At 30.0% G+C, this 23249-nt stretch overlaps 1 protein-coding gene across 1 annotated transcript in view; it reads left to right on the forward strand.

The window, feature by feature from the left end:
* The window catches only part of LOC142338021 (uncharacterized), a 131218-nt gene that overhangs the window by 41833 nt on the left and 66136 nt on the right, over positions 1 to 23249 (forward strand). The window lies entirely within an intron of this gene.

Below are 23249 nucleotides of genomic sequence, written 5' to 3' on the forward strand. Positions count from 1 at the left end.
ATTTTATACTTTTTTCATGGCATCCCAGAGTAAAAAAAATGGTACCAATTCAAAGTTCCATGAGTTCAGAATTTAAGTGCGAAGAAAAATTTCCTGTAGTTCGCTTTTTTAGACATTCTAATGAATGGCTGTGGGATTTATCCCAGATCAAACTCACATAAAATTGGCAAATTGTTGAGTATTAGAATTTTTTGGATCATTTCGGACAAGATAGTGCTTCACGGGGGATACCAAAACAAAAATGATGTTTTTTCGCTATCTGACTAATTCTAGAATTCAAATAAATGCAAACTAAGCATGAAAAGACTTTGAAACAAACTTCCAGCCGATATTAAGCCATTTTTGAATATTTTTTGGATTAGTTTACCTGTTTTTCCTGTTCATGTTGATAATAACTTATATCGTGAGAAAAAGAAGAAAACTAAAGCTTAGGCAACCGGGAGCCGTCAATAAGCAACAGCTAGCAGTTGTAAGCAACGCACATGTTTTTTGCCAACCACGTGATTGAAGACAATTTACATTAAAAAATCATTAAATGCTGAATCACTAAATTTTTGTTTAAATAAGAAATTACTGCCATTAGTTTTTAATATCTGCGTCTTGCAATGTGCTGGGCTTTTTTGCACTGTTTGCATTGTTTTTTAGAGTTCCAAAAAATGGGCTGCATTGGAGCACAGTCTTGATTCTGAAATTCGCACTTTTTGGTTATATTTTTAGTCAGTTCAAAGCTAACAATAGAGGGTGGTTTTCATCAGAATGTAGCAGTAAACAGCAGACCAAGAATCCAAGGCGTACAAATGTTTCATACTAATTTTAAAGTGAAGGATTATGATTTAAGATTTTTGCTCATAGGCTATATTTTGACTTAGTTAGGATTTCAACCTTTTTTTCTTCTATTACTTTTAGATATTTTCCATCATTGTTATTAAACACGGAGGCTCAGTAATGTCGTGCGCACATAATTCTCCGACCCTGCTCATCCTTATTCTTGACTTAATTGGCTACCATATGATGAAGAGATTGAAAATATTCAAAACATACAAATCGTTCAGAAAATCACTACTAGAATACAATAAGGCCACGCTAGAGGGCCCATGAAACTTGCCGTTAATAGGACTACTGGAAAAGACAATGAAAAAATCAAATAACGAACAATAATTACGACCAAAACTCGATGTCTATATTTTAAAAAAAAAATCATATCAAAAGCAACCTTGCATCAGATAAAATTTGAACAAAAACATGATAATCTATACTTCAATGGAAAAGATATGGACCTGTTCTCAGTGCGAACAGGTCCATATCTTTGCCGGTAAAGGAAAATACCGGCAAAATCAATCTTTGCGAGAAAATGACAGTTAAGGCGATAAATTCTAAACTGGTCCCTCAGAGCAATAAACATCTTCAAATGCGCAAAGTCTCAAAGCCGATGGGACCGACCATTAGCGTTATGAATAAAAAGAAAAGAAATTCCTCTAAAATCTACAAATATATTAAAAAAATAATACGAAATTTTGTAGTAACAGGAGCAACAAATCTGGGAAAAAAATGGTTGAACCTGAAACCTCTATTAATTAATTTATAGCTCATTGGAATTGGGCTGTAACCAGTCTTTACAGTGACGAAGCTACAAATCGAATAAAAAAAACAATATAAAAAAATTAGGAAGCTCAAAATTGCAAATAAGTTTTCGAAAACGGTTTTTTTTTCAAAATTCTTAAAAGACACACGATTTCAAGAAAAAGAGGTCAAATAAAATAAAACACTTCATCAAGCCAATTGGGCCTGTCGTTAATGAGACCAAGTCACAAGACAAAAAATGAACAAAAACCGTAAACGGTCAAATCTTCATAAACAATCTTTCGACACCACAGTGTTCAAGGCATTGTGTTTCTGAGAGTCTATCTGCAAGAGCTGTATATTATCTCTTGCTTCTCATCTGAACATCAATGGGCGTTTTCCCAAAAAAATACTACATGGAAATCAGAACAAAAAGAAACCCAAAAATTGAACAGTATGGAGATCTCAAACATTTTTTATGAAACTTAGTTGTGCAAGCAATCAGTCAAAACATATAACCAACCAAAATAATCATGTTTGAATCAACAAAATTAACTGAGAAATCGTATTAATGAGATTGAGTTACATGGTGACAAAGCGTAAGCAAGGAAAAGAACTAGTCAAAAAAACTCGTTTTTTAAAAAAATTAATTTGAAAGTCTTCAAAAGAAATAGCTATATCCTGAAAGTTTAAAATAAGAGCCTATACGTCCAGGGGAAGCATTAGAGATCTATCATTATCCGGTATATGTCGCACAACAACCAAAAGGAGGACAAACATACGCAAAAATAAAGTCAGTAAATTTTCCGAGAGAACATTGTCTCAGCCTACAAGCGCAAACTATTCAACAGAAACAACTAATATATTCATATACGCTTTTTTTTCAACCATGTTCGATTTCTTAACTAAACTTATCTTCAAGTGGATCTATTAATAATGTGATTATTCGAGAACGAAACAAGGTGAACTCAAAAAACCTGCAATTATGCTCAAAACTCAAAAAATGAAAACTATTAGTGTCAAAACCAAGAACTCATAGGTTAATTATAAAACCGTTACAGACAAAAATTTTTTAGCTGACAGGAAATGGGCTTTTGCTTGTTTTTACCGAGAATACTCCCGGAGCTGAGAGAAATAAAAGAAAACAGAGGCAACGTTCAAAAATTCTTCGACCTTTTCTTATCACAAATAAATTCAAAGTCATAAGAAACATTAGATTAAAATTGAAAGCATTGTCTGGTTCAATTGTACTTCCTTTTAAGCCAACTGGGTCACTGATTGGGTTGACCAAATCGTTCAACAAGAAAAAAAGTTTAAAAAAATGAATGCAAACAAAAGAAGTCCACAAAATTTTACGAAAGCATTCGTTTGGAGCCATGAAAACCATGAGCGTTTCGCTGAGACCATAATGTACGGTCACTCGGTCTTTTTTGTGTAAATTCTAACCTTCAATAAAAGAGCCCTGATTTGAAATTCTTGCCTGTTATAAGCATAAAATCAAAAAATGCGCAAACATTTTTTTTAAAAAAAAGGCCGCGTCCCAAAAAACTCTAAATGTTATTGCCATAGGGATCCATGGTGAAATCAATATCAGCTCTGATATTGCTGCACGGCTATTGAAACACTTAATTGTTCGAATGGTCGCAAAAAGGATCAATTTTTAAACAAAATTTTTCTGGTTATCAAAAACAAATATTGCCTTTCTTTTAATTATCGAGATTGAATTTTAAAAATCTGGCAAAATTACAACTTCTGAAGTCTCTTAGAGCCAGCGAGCTTGCAATGAATACAGCTGCTGTTTTAGGACCTCTACTTGCAGCCAATTCTGTAAAAATTGGCTAAAAAGAATATTTGTTTCAAATTCTGATTGTTGAAAAATTTAGCACATATTTTTGCCAAAAAGCTCAGATCGAATAATTCAACAACACCCCTTTACCTTTTAAGATAAGATCAAAAACTTTACTGTTAATAATTTCAACATGTTTTAACAAAACTGAGTACAATTTTGTTAAAAATACGGACAATGTGAAAAAAACTACGGAATATCGTTCACTATTCACATAGTTTTAAACCTCGATAGTTCTCTTTAAGTACGGAAAGTCATAAAGATCTTTACAATTCCACAAAATACGCTGGACTGGCTTTCTAATGATACCACACACAGCTATCTACGATGATTATATCAATCAGCCAAAATTGTCTCAACAAAAAAAACACGATTGAGTATGTAGTTCCTCCTCTCAATAAAAGTGGGTCGGAACAATTATTATATATCAAAATCAACTCCGCCTTATTACAATTGAGTTAGTTGCTCGTCACCACTAAGAAAAATAATCTTTTACAAGATCTAATAAAACAATTTGTCAGATCTTACACAATAAAACATTTAAGAAAGCATTTCATCTGATCTTACACGATGAAAGTTCTACCTTATAAGATCTGACTCAGTAAATATTCCGTTGTTCTTCAGCGGAATTTTTCGTGTAAGATCTGATGAGATGAATTTTTCATCGTATAAGGTTTTACAAAACTTTGTTAAATATTGTATTCTTTTTATAATATCTTGTAAGAGAATGCATATTCTTATGAAATCTCATAGGATCTTCAACGAAAAAAAAAATTAAAAAAATTAATTGCATAGTCATTGAAAGAAATAGCTGTATACTGAAAGGTTTAAATAGGTGGCTGAACGTCCTGGGGAAGCAATTAAGATCTATCATTATCAGATACATGTCGCGCAACAACCAAATCAAAGACAAACATACGCAAAAATAGTCACTAAATTTTGAAAGAGAACAGTGTCTCAGATCAAATATGCAAACCATTCAACTAATAAATTCAGAAATGCCTTTCCTTCAACCATCTTCTTTTTCCCAACTAAGCTTATCTTCAAGTGCATCTATCAATGATGTAATGATTCGACAACGAAAGAAGGTGAACTCGTAAAATCTGCAATCATGCTCAAAACTAAATAATTGAAAACTCGTAGAGTCAAAACCAAGAACTCATACGTTAAATATAAAACCGTTACAAACATTAGTTTTATAGCTGAAAGGAAACGTTTTTTTGTTTTTGCTTGTTTTTACTGAGAATACGCTCGAAGCTGAGAGAAATAAAAGAAAACAGAGACAAAGTTCAAAAATTCGCCGATCTTTTTGAAAACAAACAAATTCAAAGTCATACGAGACGTTAGATAAAAACTGAAACCACTGTCTGGCTCACCTGTACTTCCTTTCAAATCATTTGGATCATTGATTGGTTTGACTCAATCGTTCGAATACAATAAGTAAAAAAATGAATGCAAACATAAGAAATCCACAAAATTTTAAAAAGCAATCGTTTAGAGCCATGAAATCCACGAGCTTTATAAAATATGGTTGCTTGGCCCTGTTTTGTGTAAATAAAACCCGTCGAAAAAGCGTTCAAATTCTTATGAAATCTCATAGGATCTCTTACGAAAAAAAAGTTGGAAAGCATCCTGTCAGAACTTACCCGATAAAAGTTCTAAGTAAGCATCTTATCAGATCTTAATTTGAAAATTGTACTCTCTTATAACATCTTCTAAAAATGAACATTCTTATGACATCTTGTAAAACATTATGAGATCGTAAACGAGAAAAATTTTTAGAAAGCATCCTATCAGATCTTACGTAGTATAACTTCTCGGTAAGCATCTTGTTAGTTCCTACACGATAAATTTTTTGCTTTCTCAGCAGAGTTTTTTTTATCGTGTTAGATGAAATAAGATGGTAACTCAAAGTGTTATGGTGTAAAATTTTATGAGATATTGTTAAAAAACGAATTCTGTTATAACATCGTCGAAGAGAATGCTTATTCTTATGAAATCTTTTAAGACCCTATGAGATAAAGAACGAGAAAAATTACTAGAATGCATCCTATCAGATCTTACTTGATATAACTTCTGAGCAAGCATCTTTTTATATCTTACACGATAAAAATTCAACGAAATTTTTGATTGTGTAAGATCTGATAAGATGCTAACTGTGAATGTTTTGGTGTAAGGTCTTTTCAGATATTGTTTGAAAATGTATTCTGTTATAACATCTTCGAAGACATGGCAAATTCTTATGAAATCTTGTAATGCCTTATAAGGTCGTGAACGAGAAAAATTTTCAGAAAGCTCCTTTTCAGACCTTACTTATTATAATTTCGGAGTAAGCATCTTATCAGATCGTAAACAATAAAAATTTGTGCTTTCTCAGCGGACTTTTTTATCGTGTAAGATCTGATAGTATGCTAACTAGGAATGTTATCGTGTAAGGTCTGATAAAGTTGTGTCTGAAAATGTATTCTGTTATAACATCATCAAAGAGAATGCATTTTTATTTTTTGAAATCTCGTAAGACTTAAGGGATCGTGTACACTTTATGATGTAAAGTCTTATACGATTTTGTTAAAAAAACGTATTCTGTTATAACATCTTCGAAGAGAATGCATATTCTTATGAAATCTTTTAAGACCCTATAAAATCTTGAATGAGAAAATTTATTAGAAAGCATGCTATTTAGATCTTACTTAATATAGCTTCTGAGTAAGCATCTTATCAGATCTTAAAGGATAAAAATTCAGCAGAATTTTTTATCGTGTAAGATCTGATAAGATGCTAACTGAGAACGTTATGGTGTAAGGTCTTTTCAGATATTGTTTCAAAATGTATTCTGTTAAAACATCTTCGAAGAGATGGCAAATTCTTATGAAATTTGTAAGGCCTTATAAGATCGTGAATGAGAAAAATTTTCAGAAAGCTCTTTTTCAGGCCTTACTTTGTATAATTTCTGAGTAAGCATCTTATCAGATCGTAAACGATAAAATTTGTGCTTTCTCATCGGACTTTTTTTAATTGTGTAAGATCTGATAATATAACTACTGAGAATGTTATTGTGTAAGGTCTGATAAGATTGTGTTTAAAAATGTATTCTGTTATAACATCTTCGATTTGATTGCGGATTTTTATGAAATGTCGTAAGACCCTAAAGGATCGTGAACAAGAAAAATTATTATCAAGCATCCTATCAGATCTTACGTATTATAATATCTGAGTAAGCATCCTTTTAGTTCCTACACGATAAATTTTTTGCTTTCTCAGCGGAGTTTTTTTATCGTGTAAGATGAAATAAGATGCTAATTCAGAGAGTGTTATGGTGTAAACTCTCAAAGATTTTGTTTAAAAAACGTATTCTGTGATAATATCGTCAAAGAGAATGCATATTCTTATGAAACCTTTTAAGACCCATTAAGATCGTGAATGAGAAAAATTATTAGAAAGCATCCTATTAGATCTTACTTAATATTGCTTCTGAGTAAGCATCTTATCCGATCTTACAGTATAAAAAATTTTGCTCTCTCAGCGGAATTTCTTATCGTGTATGATGTGATAAGATGCTAACTCAGAATATTATGGTGTAAAATCTTATAAGATTTTGATAAAAAAATGTATTCTGCTATAAAATTTTCGAAGAGAATGCATATTCTTATGGAATCTTGTAAGAAACCATAAGATCAAGAACAAGAAAAATTATTAGAAAGCGTCCTGTCAGATCCTACTTGATATAATTTCTGAGCAAGCATCTTATCATAGCTTATACGATAAAACATCAGCGGAATTATCGTGTGAGAACTGATGAGATGCTAACTGAGAATTTTATGGTGTAAAGTCTTTTCAGATATTTTTGAAAACGTATTCTGTTATAACATCTTCGAAGAAATAGCAAAATCCTATGAAATCTTGTTAGGCCTTATAAAATCGTGGACGAGAAAAATTTTCAGAAAGCTCCTTTTTAGACCTTACTTATTATAATTTTGGAGTATTCATCTTATCCGATCGTAAACGATAAAATTTGTACCTTCTCAGCGGACTTTTTTTATCGTGTAAGATCTGATAAGATGCTAACTAAGAACTTCTCATCGTATAAAGTCTTTTAAAATTTTCATTAAAAATGTATTCTTTTATGATATCTTCTAGGGGAATGCTTATTCTTATGAAGCGTCAAAAAATCTTCAACTGAAAAAAATTTTTATAAATCATCTTGTCAGAGCATACACGATAAAAATTCGAAGTAGGCATCACACACGATAAAAATCCATCTTATAAGATCATACACGAACAAAATTCTGCTTGCTGAGCGGAATTTCTTTATTGTGTATGATCTGATAAATAGCTAACTAAGAATGTTATCGTGTAAGGTCTTTTAAGATTTTGTTAAAAAAGTTTTCTGTTACAACATCGTCGAAGAGAATGCATATTCTTATGAAATCTTGTAAGACCCTATAAGATCGTCAACGAGAAAAACTATTAGATAATAACTCATCAGACCTTACTTAATATAAATTCTGAGTATGCATCTTATCAGATCTTACACGATAAAAATTTTGCTTTCTCAGTTGAATTATTTATTGTGTAATATCTGATAAGATGCTAACTAAGAATGTTATCGTTTAAGGTCTATTAAAATTTTGTTAAATAATGTCTTCTGTTACAATTTCTTTGGAGAGAATGCATAATATTATGTAATCTTGTAAGACCCTATAAGATCGTGAACGAGAGAAATTTTTAGAAAGCATCTTAAAAGAATTTTTTATTGTGTTAGATCTTATGAAAGTTTGCTAAAAATGAATCCTCAAATAATATCTTCTAGCAGAATGCATATTCCTATTAAATCTTACAGAGATTAAATCTTAAGATCTTCAACGAAAAAAAAATTAAAAAAGCGTCATGTCAGAAAACAAACGATAAACATTCGAAAGATGGTGAGCGAAGAAATTCTTTAAAATGCATCTTTTCAGATGTTATTCGATAATGATTCCGAGTAAGCATCTTATCAGATCTTTTACGATAAAAATTTTCCTTTCTAAGTCGAATTTTTTATCCCGTATGATCTGATAAGATGCTAACTAAGAGTTTTTTTATCGTCTTAGGTCTTTTAAAATTTCGTTAAACTTGTTTTTTTATAATATATTCTAGGAGAATACTATTATAAAACCTCAAAAAAATCTTCAACTGAATAAAAATTAGAAAGCATCTTGTCAGAATCTAAACGAAAAAAATTCAAATTAGGCATCTCACACGATTATAATTCATCTTATAAGATGTTACACGAACAAGATTTTGCTTTTTGAGAGGAATTTTTGATCGTGTAGGATCTGCTAAGATGCTAAATAAAAATTTTTACTGTATGAGGTCTTACAAAATTTGATTAAAAATGTGTTCTCTTATAACATCTAACATAAAATGCATATTTTTCTGACATCCTGTAAGACCTTATAAGATCGTGAACGAGAAAAAAGGTTTTAGAAAGCATCCTATCAGACATTTTTAATATAAATTCTGATTAAGCATCTTATCAGATCTTACACAATAAAAATTCTGCTTTCTCAGCGGAATTTTTCATCTGGTAAGATCTGATAAGATGCTAACTAAGAAAGTTTACGGTCTTTTAAGATTTTGTTAAAAAATGTATTCCGCTGCAACATCTTCGAAGAGTATGCACATTATTATGAAATCTTGTAAGACCCGATAAGATCTTGAACGAGAAAAACTTTTAGAAAGCTTCTTATAAGAATAATTTTGTTATGTTAAGTCTTATAAAAATTTGCCCAAATTGTATTTTCGTCCAGGAGAATGCTTATTCTTATTAATTTCTATAAGCCCTTCAGCGAAAAAATTTTTGAAAAAGCATTTTATCAGAAATTGCACAATAAAAATTCGAAAGATCGTGAACGAGGAATATCTTTAAAATGCATCGTATTAGATGTTACTCGATAATGATTCTGATAAACCATCTTATCAGATCTTACACAATAAAAATTTTCCTTTTTCAGTCGAATTTTTTATCCCGTAAGATCTGATATGATGCTAACTAAGAACTTCTCATCGTATAAAGTCTTTTAAAATTTTCTTAAAAAAGGTATTCTTTTATAATATCTTCTAGGGTAATGCTTATTCTTATGAAGCATCAAAAAATCTTCAACTGAAAAAATTTTTTATAAATCATCTTGTCAGAGCATACACGATAAAAATTCGAAGTAGGCATCTCACACGATAAAAATCCATCTTATAAGATCATACACGAACAAAATTCCGCTTGCTGAGCGGAATTTCTTTATCGTGTATGATCTGATAAATAGCTAACTAAGAATGTTATCGTGTAAGGTCTTTTAAGATTTTGTTAAAAAAGTTTTCTGCTACAACATCGTCTAAGAGAATGCATATTCTTATGAAATCTTGTAAGACCCGATAAGATCTTGAACGAGAAAAACTTTTAGAAAGCTTCTTATAAGAATACTTTTGTTATGTTAGGTCTTATAAAAATTTGCCCAAATTGTATTTTCGTCCAGGAGAATGCTTATTCTTATTAATTTCTATAAGCCCTTCAGCGAAAAAATTTTTGAAAAAGCATTTTATCAGAAATTGCACAATAAAAATTCGAAAGATCGTGAACGAGGAATATCTTTAAAATGCATCGTATCAGATGTTACTCGATAATGATTCTGATAAACCATCTTATCAGATCTTACACAATAAAAATTTTCCTTTTTCAGTCGAATTTTTTATCCCGTAAGATCTGATATGATGCTAACTAAGAACTTCTCATCGTATAAAGTCTTTTAAAATTTTCTTAAAAAAGGTATTCTTTTATAATATCTTCTAGGGTAATGCTTATTCTTATGAAGCGTCAAAAAATCTTCAACTGAAAAAATTTTTTATAAATCATCTTGTCAGAGCATACACGATAAAAATTCGAAGTAGGCATCTCACACGATAAAAATCCATCTTATAAGATCATACACGAACAAAATTCCGCTTGCTGAGCGGAATTTCTTTATCGTGTATGATCTGATAAATAGCTAACTAAGAATGTTATCGTGTAAGGTCTTTTAAGATTTTGTTAAAAAAGTTTTCTGCTACAACATCGTCTAAGAGAATGCATATTCTTATGAAATCTTGTAAGACCCTATAAGATCGTGAACGAGAAAAACTATTAGATAATAACTCATCAGACCTTACTTAATATAAATTCTGAGTATGCATCTTATCAGATCTTACACGATAAAAATTTTGCTTTCTCAGTTGAATTATTTATTGTGTAATATCTGATAAGATGCTAACTAAGAATGTTATCGTTTAAGGTCTATTAAAATTTTGTTAAATAATGTCTTCTGTTACAATTTCTTTGGAGAGAATGCATAATATTATGTAATCTTGTAAGACCCTATAAGATCGTGAACGAGAGAAACTTTTAGAAAGCATCTTAAAAGAATTTTTTTATTGTGTTAGATCTTATGAAAGTTTGCTAAAAATGAATCCTCATATAATATCTTCTAGCAGAATGCATATTCCTATTAAATCTTACAGAGATTAAATCTTAAGATCTTCAACGAAAAAAAAATTAAAAAAGCGTCATGTCAGAAAATAAACGATAAACATTCGAAAGATGGTGAGCGAAGAAATTCTTTAAAATGCATCTTTTCAGATGTTATTCGATAATGATTCCGAGTAAGCATCTTATCAGATCTTTTACGATAAAAATTTTCCTTTCTAAGTCGAATTTTTTATCCCGTATGATCTGATAAGATGCTAACTAAGAGTTTTTTTTATCGTCTTAGGTCTTTTAAAATTTCGTTAAACTTGTTTTTTTATAATATATTCTAGGAGAATACTATTATAAAACCTCAAAAAAAATCTTCAACTGAATAAAAATTAGAGAGCATCTTGTCAGAATCTAAACGATAAAAATTCAAATTAGGCATCTCACACGATAAAAATTCATCTTATAAGATCTTACACGAACAAGATTTTGCTTTTTAAGAGGAATTTTTGATCGTGTAGGGTCTGCTAAGATGCTAAATAAAAATTTTTACTGTATGAGGTCTTACAAAATTTGAATAAAAACGTGTTCTCTTATAACATCTAGCATAAAATGCATATTTTTCTGACATCCTGTAAGACCTTATAAGATCGTGAACGAGAAAAAACCTTTTAGAAAGCATCCTATCAGACATTGTTAATATAAATTCTGAGTAAGCATCTTATCAGATCTTACACAATAAAAATTCTGCTTTCTCAGCGTAATTTTTCATCTGGTAAGATCTGATAAGATGCTAACTAAGAAAGTTATCGTGTACGGTCTTTTAAGATTTTGTTAAAAAATGTATTCCGCTGCAACATCTTCGAAGAGTATGCACATTATTATGAAATCTTGTAAGACCCGATAAGATCTTGAACGAGAAAAACTTTTAGAAAGCTTCTTATAAGAATACTTTTGTTATGTTAGGTCTTATAAAAATTTGCCCAAATTGTATTTTCGTCCAGGAGAATGCTTATTCTTATTAATTTCTATAAGCCCTTCAGCGAAAAAATTTTTGAAAAAGCATTTTATCAGAAATTGCACCATAAAAATTCGAAAGATCGTGAACGAGGAATATCTTTAAAATGCATCGTATCAGATGTTACTCGATAATGATTCTGATTAACCATCTTATCAGGTCTTACACAATAAAAATTTTCCTTTTTCAGTCGAATTTTTTATCCCGTAAGATCTGATAAGATGCTAACTAAGAACTTTTCATCGTATAAAGTCTTTTAAAATTTTGTTTAAAAGCGGTATTTTTCTATAATATCTTCTAGGGGAATGCATATTCTTATGAAACGTCATAAAATCTTCAACTGAAAAAAAATTTTAGAAATCATCTTGTCAGAACATACACGATAAAAATTCGAAGTAGGCATCTCACACATTAAAAATCCATCTTATAAGATCTTACTCGAACAAACTTCCGCTTTCTGAGCGGAATTTTTTTATCGCGTATGATCTGATAAATAGCTAACTAAGAATGTTATCGTGTAAGGTCTTTTAAGATTTTGTTAGAAAAAGTGTTCTGTTACAACATCGTCGAAGAGAATGCAAATTCTTATGAAATCTTGTAAGACCCTATGAAATCGTGAACGAGAAAAAGTTATTGAAAGCAAATTATCAGATCTTACTTAATATAAATTCTGAGTAAGCTTCTTATCAGATCTTATACGATAAAAATTTTGCTTTCTCAGTTGAATTATTTATTGTGTAGGATCTGATAAGATGCTAACTAAGAATGATATCGTTTAAGGTCTATTAAGATTTTGTTAAAAAATGTATTCTGTTACAATTTCTTTGGAGAGAATGCATATTATTATGTAATCTTGTAAGACCCTATAAGATCGTGAACGAGAAAAATTTTTAGAAAGCATTTATAGGTATCTTTTTTTCGTGTTAAGTCTCAGAAAATTTTGCTAAAAAAGCATATAATCTTATAATATCTTCTAGGAGAAGGTATATTCTTTTTATATCTCAAAAAGAACTCATTTGAAAAGCATCTTATCAGAAGTTACATGACAAAATTTTGAAGTAAGCATCTTACAGGAACAAAATCTGCTTTCTGAGCGGAATTTTTTATCTTGTAAGATCTGATAAGATGATAACTAAGATTTTTTGTTCATTGAGGTCCTACTAGATTTCGTTACAAGAAGTAGTCTCGTAAAACATCTTCTAAAAATGCATACTCTTATGACATCCTTTAATAGCTTCTAAGATCATGAACGAAAAGAAACTTTTAGAAGGCATCCTATCAGAACTTAAACTCTGAGTAAACATCTCATCGGATCTTAGACAATAAAACTTTTGCTTTTTCAATCGAATTTTTTATTGCGTACGATCTGATAAGATGCTAACTAAGATTTCTTATCGTGTTAGGTCTAAAAAAATTTTGTTGGAAAGTGTATTATCTTTTAATATCTTCTACGAGAATGCCTATTTGTATGCAACCTCATAAAATCTTCAACAGAAAAAATAAAAAGCATCCTGTCAGAACTTTAACACTATAAAAATTCGAAGTTAGCATCTTACATGATAAGAATCCAATGTCATATCTTTTAATATCTTCTAAGAGAATGCTTACTCTTATGGAACTTCATAAAATCTTCAACGAAAAAATAAAACTAGGAAGCATTGTGTCAGAAGTTACACTATACAATTTCGAATTAAGCATCGTAAAATAAAAAAAATTCACCTTATAAGATCTCACACGAAGCAAATTCTGCTTTCTGAGCGATATTTTTCTGATAAGATACTAAATAAGAGTTTTTTCATCGTTTTAGGTCTTATAAAAATTGGTTATAAAATGTATACTCCTTTAACATCTTCTAGGACCGTGCACATTCTTATGAAACCTCATAAAACCCTCAACGAAAAAAAAAGATTAGAAAGCATCCTGTCAGATATTACACGATAAAAATTCGAATTAAGCATCATACGTGATAAAAAATTATCTTATAAGATCCTACACAAACAAAATTTTGCTTTTTGAGCATCATTTTTTTATCGTGTAGGATCTGATAAGATGCTAACTAAGAGTTTTTATCGTGTGAGATCTTACAAGATTTCGTTAAAGAAAAATATTTTCTTGTTACATCTTTTAAAAAAATGCATAATTTTATGACATCCTGTAAGACCTTAAAAGATCGTGAACGAGAAAAAACTTTTAGAAGGCATCCTATCAACCCTGAAATTCTGAGTAAACATCTCATCAGAACTTGCACGAGAAAAATTTCGCTTTTTCAATCGATTTTTTTTTGTTTTTTGCGTACAATCTGATAATATGCCAACTAAGAATTTTTTATCGTGTTAGGTCTAATAAAGTTTTGTTGAAAAATGTATTATCTTTTAATATCTTCTAGGAGAATGCCTATTTGTATGCAACCTCATAAAATCTTCAACAGAAAAAATAAAAAGCATCCTGTCAGAACTTACACGATAAAAATTCGAAGTAAGCATCTTACATGATAAGAGTCTATCTTATAAGATCGCAAACGAACAAAATTCTGCTTTTCCAGTCGAATTTTTTTTATCGGGTACGACCTGAGCAAGAATTTTTTATCGTGTTATGTCTAATAAAATTTTGTTAAAAAGTGTATTCTCTTATAATATCTTCTGGGTGAATGCATATTCTTATGCAACCTCATAAAATCTTCAGCGAAAAAAAATTTAAAAGCATCGTGTCAAATATTACACGACAAAAATTCAAAATAAGCATCGTACAAGATAGAAATCCATCTTATAAGTTCTTACTCGAACAAAATTCCGCTTTTTCAGTCGAACTTTTTATCACGTACGATCTGATAAGGTGCTAACTGAGTTTTTTTTACTATGTTAGGTCTAATAAAATTTTGTTAAAAAGTATATTCTCTTATAATATCATCTAGGAGAGTGCATATTCTTATGCAACCTAATAAATCCTTCAATGAAAATAAAATTAAAAGCATCGTGTTAAATATTACACGATAAAAGTTCAAAGTAAGCATCGCACAAGATAAAAATCCATTTTAAAAGTTCTTACTCGAACAAAATTCCGCTTTTACAGTCGAAGTTTTTATCACGTACGACCTGATAAGATGCTAACTAAAATTTTTTTATCTTGTTAGTTCTAATAAAATTTTGTTAAAAAGTGTATTCTCTTATTTTATCTTCTAAGGGAAATCATATTTTTATGCAACCTCATAAAATCTTCAACAAAAAAATTAAAAAGCATCCTGTCAGAACTTACACGATAAAAATTCGAAGTAAGCATCTTACATGATAAGAGTCCATCTTATAAGATCGCAAACGAACAAAAATCTGCTTTTCCAGTCAAATTTTTTTTATCGCGTACGACCTGATAAGATGCTAACTAAAAGTTTATATCGTGTGAGATCTTACAAGATTTCTTTAAAAGATGTAATTTCTAAAAGATGCATATTCTTATGACATCCTGCAAGACCTTATAAGATCGTGTACGAGAGAAAACTTTTAGAAGGCATCCTATCAGCTCTTAAATGCTGAGTAAAAATCTTATCAGATCTTACATGATAACTTTTTGCTTTTCAGTTCAATTTTTTATCTCGTACGATCTAATAAGATACTAACTAAGATTTTTTTCATCATGTTAGGTCTAATAAAATTTTGTTGAAAATTGTATTCTCTTATAATATCTTCTAAGAGAAAGCATATTTTTAAGCAACCTCATAAAATTTTCAACGAAGAAATTAAAAAGCATCCTGTCAGAACTTACACGATAAAAATTCGAGGTAAGCCTCGTACAAGATAAAAATCCATCTTATAAATTCTTACTCGAACAAAATTCCGCTTTTTCAGTCGAACTTTTTATCACGTACGATCCGATGAGGTGCTAACTGAGAACTTTTTATCGTGTTAGGTCTAATAAATTTTTGTTAAAAAGTGTATTCTCTTATAATATCTTCTAGGAGAATGCGTATTCTTTTGCGACCTAAAAAAAATCTTCAACGAAAAAAATTTAAAAGCATCGTGTCAACTATTACACGTTAAAAATTCAAAGTAAGCATCGTACAAGATAAAAATTCATCTGACTCGAAGTTCTTACCCGAACAAAATTCCGCTTTTTCAGTCAAACTTTTTATCACGTACGATCCGATGAGGTGCTAACTGAGAATTTTTTATCGTGTTAGGTCTAATAAAAATATCATCTAGAGAGTGCATATTCTTATGCAACCTAAAAAATCTTTCAAAGAAAAAAGAATTAGAAAGCATCCTGTCAGAACATACACGATAAAAATTCGAAGTAAGCATTTTACAAGATAAAAATCCAACTTATAAGTTCTTACTCGAATAAAATTCCGCTTTCCTAGCGATATTTTTTATCGTGTAGGATGGTAACCAAGAGTTTTTATCGTGTGAGATCTTACAGGTTTTCGTCAAAAAAGTATTCTCTTATAACATCTTCTAAAGAATGCATAATCTTATGACATCTTGTAAGACCTTACAAGATCGTGAACGTGTAAAAACTTTTAGAAGGCATCCTATCAGACCTTAAATTCTGAGTAAACATTTCGTCAGATCTGACGCGATAAAACTTTTGCTTTTTCAGTCAAATATTTTATCGCGTACGATCTGATAAGACGCTTACTAAGAATTTTTTTATCGGGTTAGGTCTAATAAAGTTTCGTTGAAAAAAGTATTATCTTTTATTATCTTCTAGGAAAATGCATACTCTTATGTAACCCCATAAAAACTTCAACGAAACAAAATTTAGAAAGCATCCTGTCTAAACTTACACGATAAAAATTCACCTTATAAGATCTTACATGAACAAAATTCTGCTTTCTGAGCAATACTTTTTTGAAGTGTAGGAGCTAATAAGATGCTAAATAAGAAATTTTATTGTGTGAGATCTTACAAGTTTTTGTTAAGAAATGTATTCTATTATAATATTTTCTAAAAAAAATGCATATATTGATGACATTCTGTAAAACCTTATAGTGAACGATAAAAAAAATATAGAAAGCCTCCTATCAGTCATTTTTAATTTAAATTCCGAGTTAGCATCTCATCAGATCTTACACGATAAAAATTTTGGTGTCTCCGTCGTGTTTGTTATCGCATACGATCTCATAAGATGCTAACTAAGAGTTTTTTTTATCGTTTTAGGTCTTATAAAATGTTGTTAAATATGTATTCTCTATTAATATCTTCTATGAGAGTGCATATTCTTATGCAACCCGATAAAACTTTCAACGAAAAAAAAACTAGAAAGCATCTTGTCTCAAATTACACGATAAAAATTCGATTTAATCATCATACATAATAAAAATCCATCTTATGAGATTTACACGAACAAAACTCTGCTTTCTGAGCAACTTTTTATCGAGTAGGATCTGATAAGATGGTTATTAAGAAGTTTTATCGTGTGTGATCTTACAGGATTTCGTTAAAAATGTATTCTCGTATAACGTCTGCTAAAAATGCATTTTCCTATGACACCCTGCAAGAACCTATGCGATCGTGAACGAGAAAAAACTTCTAGAAGGCATCCTATCAGACCTTAAAGTCTGAGTAAACATCTCATCAGATCTTATAAAAAAATCTTTTAATATCTTCTTGGAGAATACATACTCTTATGCAGCTTCATAAAATCTTCAAAAGAAAAAAATCTAGAAAGCATCCCGTCATAACTTACAGTATAAAATTTCGAATTAAGCGCCAAACTTGATAAAAATCCGTCTAAAAAGAGCTTACGCGAACAAAATTTGGCTTTCTGAGCGAATTCTTTTATCTTGTAGGATCTGATAGGATGCTATCTAAGATTTTTTAAAAATCGTTTTAGGTCCCATAAAACTTTGTTAAAAATGTATTCTCTTTTTTTAATACCATCTAGGAGAGGGCCTATTTTTATGCAACCCCATAAAACCTTCAACAAAAAAAATTAAAAAGATTCCTGTCTCAACTATCACGTTAAAAACTCGACTCAAGCATCATACATGATAAAAATTCATCTTATCAATTTTTACACGAACGGAATTCTGCTTTCTGAGCAACAGTTTCATAGAGTAGGATCTGATAAGATGCTAACTAAAAATTTTTTTATCGGGTTAGGTCTAATAAAGTTTCGTTGAAAAAAGTATTATCTTTTATTATCTTCTAGGAAAATGCATACTCTTATGTAACCCCATAAAAACTTCAACGAAACAAAATTTAGAAAGCATCCTGTCTAAACTTACACAATAAAAACTCGAAATAAGCATCATACACAATAAAAATTTACCTTATAAGATCTTACATGAACAAAATTTTGCTTTCTGAGCAATACTTTTTTGTAGTGTAGGAGCTAATAAGATGCTAAATAAGAAATTTTATTGTGTGAGATCTTACAAGTTTTTGTTAAAAAATGTATTCTATTATAATAGTTTCTGAAAAATGCATATATTAATGACATTCTATAAAATCTTATAGTGAACGATAAAAAATATAGAAAGCCTCCTATCAGTCATTTTTTAATATAAATTCCGAGTTAGCATCTCATCAGATCTTACACGATAAAAATTTTGGTTTCTCAGTCATGTTTGCTATCGCATACGATCTCATAAGATGCTAACTAAGAGTTTTTTTTATCGTTTTAGGTCTTATAAAATGTTGTTAAACATGTATTCTCTATTAATATCTTCTATGAGAGTGCATATTCTTATGCAACCTCATAGAACCTTCAGCGAAAAAAAATTAGAGGCATCTTGTCTCAAATTGCACAATAAAAATTCGATTTAAGCATCATGTATGATAAAAATTCGTTTTATAAGATCTTAAACGAACAAATTTTTGCTTTCTGAGCAATATTTTTTTGTAGTGTAGGACCTAATAAGATGCTAAATAAGAAATTTTTTTGTGTGAGACTTTACAAAGTTTCGTTAAAAAACCTATTCTATTATAACATCTTCTTAAAAAATGCATATATTGATGACATTCTGTAAGACCTTATAAGATCGTGAACGAGAACAATTTCAGAAAGCCTCCTATCAGTCATTTTTCAATATAAATTCCGAGTTAACATCTCATCAGATCTTACAAAATAAAAATTTTGGTTTTTCATTCGAATATCTTATCGCGTAAGATCTGATAAGATGCTAACTAAGAGTTTTTTTTATCGCTTTAGGTCTTATAAAATGTTGTTAAAATTGTATCTCTTTTATCATCGTCTAGTATAGTGCATATTCTTATGCAACCCCATAAAACTTTCAACGAAAAAAAACTAGAAATCATCTTGTCTCAAATTACACGATGAAAATTCGATATAAGCATCATACATGATAAAAATCTATCTTATGAGATTTACACGAACAAAACTCTGCTTTCTGAGCAATTTTTTTTATCGAGTAGGATCTGATAAGATGCTTACTAAGAAGTTTTATCGTGTGTGATCTTACAAGATTTCGTTAAAAATGTATTCTCGTATAACGTCTTCTAAAAAATGCATATTCCTATGACACCCTGCAAGACCCTATACGATTGTGAACGAGAAAAAACTTCTAGAAGGCATCCTATCAGACCTGAAAGTCTGAGTAAACATCTCATCAGATCTTATAAAAAAATCTTTTAATATCTTCTTGGAGAATACATACTCTTATGCAGCTTCATAAAATCTTCAAAAGAAAAAAATCTAGAAAGCATCCCGTCATAACTTACATTATAAAATTTCGAATTAACGCCATACTTGATAAAAATCCGTCTTAAAAGAGCTTACGCGAACAAAATTTGGCTTTCTGAGCGAATTCTTTTATCTTGTAGGATCTGATAGGATGCTATCTAAGATTTTTTTTAAATCGTTTTAGGGCCCATAAAACTTTGTTAAAAATTATTTCTCTTTTTTAATGCCATCTAGGAGAGGGTCTATTTTTATGCAAACCCATAAAAACTTCAACAAAAAAAATAAGAAGCTTCCTGTCTCAACTTTCACGTTAAAAACTCGATTTAAGCATCATACTTGATAAAAATTCATCTTATCAATTTTCACACGAACGGAATTCTGCTTTCTGAGCAACAGTTTTATAGAGTAGGATCTGATAACATGCTAACTAAGAATTTTTTATCGGGTTAGGTCTATTAAAGTTTCGTTGAAAAAAGTATTATCTTTTATTATCTTCTAGGAAAATGCATACTCTTATGTAACCCCATAAAAACTTCAACGAAACAAAATTTAGAAAGCATCCTGTCTAAACTTACACGATAAAAATCCGATTTAAGCATCATACATGATAAAAATCCATCTTTTGAGATTTACACGAACAAAACTCTGCTTTCTGAGCAATACATTTTTGTAGTGTGGGACCTAATAAGATGCTAAATAAGAAATTTTATTGTGTGAGATCTTACAAGTTTTTGTTAAAAAATGTATTCTATTATAATATTTTTTAAAAAATGCATATATTGATGACATTCTGTAAAACATTATAGTGAACGATAAAAAATATAGAAAGCCTCCTACCAGTCCTTTTTTAATATAAATTCCGAGTTAGCATCTCATCAGATCTTACAAGATAAAAATTTTGGTTTCTCAGTCGTGTTTGTTATCGCATACGATCTCATAAGATGCTAACTAAGAGTTTTTTTTATCGTTTTAGGTCTTACAAAATTTTGTTAAACATGTATTCTCTATTAATATCTTCTATGAGGGTGCATATACTTATGCAACCCCATAGAACCTTCAGCGAAAAAAAAATTAGAGGCATCTTGTCTCAAATTGCACGATAAAAATTCGATTTAAGCATCATGTATGATAAAAATCCGTCTTATAAGATCTTACATGAACAAATTTTTGCTTTCTGAGCAATATTTTTTTGTAGTGTAGGACCTAATAAGATGCTAATTAAGAAATTTTTTTGTGTGAGACTTTACAAAGTTTCGTTAAAAAACCTATTCTACTATAACATCTTCTAAAAAAATGCATATATTGATGACATTCTGTAAGACCTTATAAGATCGTGAACGAGAACAATTTCAGAAAGCCTCCTATCAGTCCTTTTTTAATATAAATTCCGAGTTAACATCTCATCGGATCTTACACAATAAAAATTTTGGTTTTTCAGTCGAATATCTTATCGCGTAAGATCTGATAAGATGCTAACTAAGAGTTTTTTTTATCGCTTTAGGTCTTATAAAATGTTGTTAAAATTGTATCTCTTTTATCATCTTCTAGTATAGTGCATATTCTTATGCAACCCCATAAAACTTTCAACGAAAAAAAAAAACTAGAAAAAAAGCGTCTTGTCTCAAATTACACGATGAAAATTCGATTTAAGCATCATACATGATAAAAATCCATCTTATGAGATTTACACGAACAAAACTCTGCTTTCTGAGCATTTTTTTTATCGAGTAGGATCTGATAAGATGCTTACTAAGAAAATTATCGTGTGTGATCTTACAGGATTTCGTTAAAAATGTATTCTCGTATAACGTCTTCTAAAAAACGCTTATTCCTATGACACCCTGCAAACCCCTATGCGATCGTGAACGAGAAAAAACTTCTAGAAGGCATCCTATCAGACCTGAAAGTCTGAGTAAACATCTCATCAGATCTTATAAAAAAATCTTTTAATATCTTCTTGGAGAATACATACTCTTATGCAGCTTCATAAAATCTTCAAAAGAAAAAAATCTAGAAAGCATCCCGTCATAACTTACAGTATAAAATTTCGAATTAAGCGCCAAACTTGATAAAAATCCGTCTAAAAAGAGCTTACGCGAACAAAATTTGGCTTTCTGAGCGAATTCTTTTATCTTGTAGGATCTGATAGGATGCTATCTAAGATTTTTTAAAAATCGTTTTAGGTCCCATAAAACTTTGTTAAAAATGTATTCTCTTTTTTTAATACCATCTAGGAGAGGGCCTATTTTTATGCAACCCCATAAAACCTTCAACAAAAAAAATTAAAAAGCTTCCTGTCTCAACTTTCACGTTAAAAACTCGATTTAAGCATCATACATGATAAAAATTCATCTTATCAATTTTTACACGAACGGAATTCTGCTTTCTGAGCAACAGTTTTATAGAGTAGGATCTGATAAGATGCTAACTAAGAATTTTTTATCGGGTTAGGTCTAATAAAGTTTCGTTGAAAAAAGTATTATCTTTTATAATCTTCTAGGAAAATGCATACTCTTATGTAATCCCATAAAAACTTCAACGAAACAAAATTTAGAAAGCATCCTGTCTAAACTTACACGATAAAAATCCGATTTAAGCATCATACATGATAAAAATCCATCTTATGAGATTTACACGAACAAAACTCTGCTTTCTGAGCAATACTTTTTTGTAGTGTAGGACCTAATAAGATGCTAAATAAGAAATTTTATTGTGTGAGATCTTACAAGTTTTTGTTAAAAAATGTATTCTATTATAATATTTTTTAAAAAATGCATATATTGATGACATTCTGTAAAACATTATAGTGAACGATAAAAAATATAGAAAGCCTCCTACCAGTCCTTTTTTAATATAAATTCCGAGTTAGCATCTCATCAGATCTTACAAGATAAAAATTTTGGTTTCTCAGTCGTGTTTGTTATCGCATACGATCTCATAAGATGCTAACTAAGAGTTTTTTATCTTTTTAGGTCTTATAAACTTTTGTTAAACATGTATTCTCTATTAATATCTTCTATGAGAGTGCATATTCTTATGCAACCCCATAGAACCTTAAAAAAAATTAGAGGCATCTTGTCTCAAATTGCACGATAAAAATACGATTTAAGCATCATGTATGATAAAAATCCGTCTTATAAGATCTTACACGAACAAATTTTTGCTTTCTGAGCAATATTTTTTGTAGTGTAGGACCTAATAAGATGCTAAATAAGAAATTTTTTTGTGTGAGACAAAGTTTCGTTAAAAAAACCTATTCTACTATAACATCTTCTAAAAAAATGCATATATTGATGACATTCTGTAAGACCTTATAAGATCGTGAACGAGAACAATTTCAGAAAGCTTCCTATCAGTCCTTTTTTAATATAAATTCCGAGTTAGCATCTCATCAGATCTTACACGATAAAGATTTTGGTTTTTCAGTCGAATTTCTTATCGCGTAAGATCTGATAAGATGCTAACTAAAAGTTTTTCATCGTTTAAGGTCTTATAAAAAGTTGTTAAAATTTTATCTCTTTTATTATCTTCTATGAGAGTGCATATTCTTATGCAACCCCATAGAACCTTAAAAAAAATTAGAGGCATCTTGTCTCAAATTGCACGAAAAAAATACGATTTAAGCATCATGTATGATAAAAATCCGTCTTATAAGATCTTACACGAACAAATTTTTGCTTTCTGAGCAATATTTTTTTGTAGTGTAG

This window comes from Convolutriloba macropyga, chromosome 4 (genome assembly GCF_964194025.1).
Source record: "Convolutriloba macropyga chromosome 4, txConMacr16.3, whole genome shotgun sequence".
Classification (NCBI taxonomy): domain Eukaryota; kingdom Metazoa; phylum Xenacoelomorpha; order Acoela; family Convolutidae; genus Convolutriloba; species Convolutriloba macropyga.